Source organism: Parus major, chromosome 20 (assembly GCF_001522545.3).
Source record: "Parus major isolate Abel chromosome 20, Parus_major1.1, whole genome shotgun sequence".
Taxonomy (NCBI): Eukaryota; Metazoa; Chordata; class Aves; order Passeriformes; family Paridae; genus Parus; species Parus major.
The window spans coordinates 4,753,391-4,755,708 of record NC_031788.1 but is presented as its reverse complement, the minus strand read 5'-3'; the positions used below and the strand labels follow the sequence as shown (position 1 = coordinate 4,755,708).

At 47.3% G+C, this 2,318-nt stretch overlaps 1 long non-coding RNA gene across 1 annotated transcript; it reads right to left on the bottom strand.

The window, feature by feature from the left end:
- Nucleotides 1–206: 206 nt before the first annotated feature.
- On the bottom strand, nucleotides 207–2,002 carry LOC117245360. The gene is made up of 2 exons (XR_004499993.1): nucleotides 1,825–2,002; nucleotides 207–403 (listed from the first exon to the last, which is right to left on the bottom strand). It is a non-coding gene; the product is annotated as an uncharacterized LOC117245360 (long non-coding RNA).
- Nucleotides 2,003–2,318: the final 316 nt, after the last annotated feature.

Below are 2,318 nucleotides of genomic sequence, written 5' to 3'. Positions count from 1 at the left end.
GTGCACCCAAATGCTGACAGCATGGCTGGGAGGGCACTTTCACCAGGGTGAAATAACCACAGAGCTATAAACGGCACTTTGAATCCCCCAATCCCTAAATCATATGTTTCCTCATGTGAATATACACAACAATCATCTTCATGGTGTGTGTGTGTGGGGCTAGTGTGAAATCAGAAGTCTGGCAGCAGTTTTAATGAAGGTTCATCTGAGGTAAAGCAATAAGCTAAATGCCACATGTTGCTTTTATTGAAATTTTCCCCCTTGCTTGGTGCTTGGAGCCAACAGTTCCCTGGGAGCCCTTCGTGCCTACACACAGGCATGGGCTGCACAGACACACCAGGCAGGAGAGGCTTCCTTTAATATTCTGTCTGTGCTGGCATGCTCTTGTCTTGCTTCATGAAACCTGTTGAAAGCCAGTCAATTCATTAATCTTTTGCCAAGAAGTGTTAAATGCCAAACAGGGAAAGACGATAATGACTTGACAGTTCATAAGAAAGAGCCTGATCCTGCAAGGTGCTGGGAGTGGGAGCCAGGGGAGAGAGGAGGGGGCTTGGCATGCTGCAGGATGGGTCCCTTGCACATTTGCTGCTCTCCCTCTGCCCTGCTTTGGTGCACAGCTTTCCAAGGGAAGCCAGGAGGGTGAAGGTGTGATGAAACCATGACCACAGTGTGAGATCTCTGCATCATGAGCAGTCTGACACGTCCCCCAGCAGTCTGCACAGGGGGGTTAGCAGGGATGATGTTTCAAAGTGCATAGGGGCCATCTCAGTGTTCTGCTAACGGGAAGCTGGCTCTTCTCTGCTCCTGAGCTCACCAAGAGAGTCCTGGCAGTGGGGAATGCAAGCCATCTGCAGTGAGCACCTGCACTGCCTGGTCCAGCTTTAACCTGCCTGATCCAGGGCTGCAGGCAGTGCTGGGAGCAGTGCAGCTCAGCCTCTGCACCTCTGTCTCTCTCCTCTTCCACACATCATCTCCCCTCCACATCCAAGAGCCCTTGAGAGCGCTGGGGAGGGAGCAGGAAGGAGAACTGCCAGCCCCAGGCAATTGGGCAGCCCCAGTCAGGCTGCAAAAAGGCAATGGGTTTCACTGCAAGCACGTGGGTTTAGAGAATAATAATTGTCAAAGCTTTCTTAAATTTGTTTCTTAGGTCCTGAGATTTTAGAAATCAGTTTTGTGCCTTTTTCAGTCTCGTGATGGAGGTTATAAATGTTTAAAGAAACAAGGAGAAGAGTTTTTCACAGGGTTTAATGACTCAGGGAGCTGGAGCTTTACTAATGAAACTGCAGTTATCACTGGACTTGCATTAAGCTAATCTTGAGTGGGGATTGCTGAGGTCAACCACAGTATCCAAAAGGTCCCACAGGTTCCAGGACAGTCAGTGGTGCTGAAGTGATGCACTGAAAATCAAGCACACTTGGCCTCCTTGGCGTGCAGTTGAAGTGGATCAATACTGAATTAGAGGTGGATAAACTGCATTTAACTATATTTAACAATACCACTGATAGCACTTAAACTTATTAGGTACCAATTATCCCTCAGTTTCACGGCAGCTTGCCTCCCTCTCATATCTGCAGCATGTGACTGCTCCAGACAGAGTCTGCAGCAGAGCTGACAGGGTTTTGTCCCTCAGCTGATGAAATCAGTCTGGGCTTGCAGAAACTTTTTTCCTGAGTCATTCATCAGTTTTAAATTTCCCAAAATGAATTCAAGCTGGAGTGTACCATTCCTTCTGATTTAAACTGCCCTTCTCAACTTAGGCACCCTCTCCAGTTTGAAGATAGAAGAAAAATCTTCATAATAAAACTGGTTTGGTGGTTTTGTTACCTGGTACTGGTGACAGGCTTCAGAAGGAAAATGCAGTCCTCTGTAATGGGGTCTATGAACAGAGTTTCTCCACACTTCTGTGAGATGATTCCTTGAACACACATGATGGTCACCCCATGGCCCGTATTTCTCGGTATAAGATTGCCGGTCTCCACTGCAAACAAGATTGGTCTTTGCTGGTTTTGTGTATATGCCTCTAAACTGATTGAATGTTTTTAATTGGATGTCCTTTCTCTCCCCACTGAAGGCAGCCCAGTTTAGTAAACAAACAGCTCTGCCCTCTGCATCCCTCAGTCAGAGTTTATCTACACTCTGAGCTTTGCAAGCTTGCTGCTGATTGTAGCTTTCCATAAAGTTCTGACAGTTCTGGTCAGTTCTGACACTAGGAGAGGATAACCCAAATTTCAGAAAGTGCCTTGATATTAAGAGAACCACCCTCCAGGGTCTCCACTGCTTCCCACAGTTGGTGTGCTGGGTGAAAGAGGGTGGGTGAT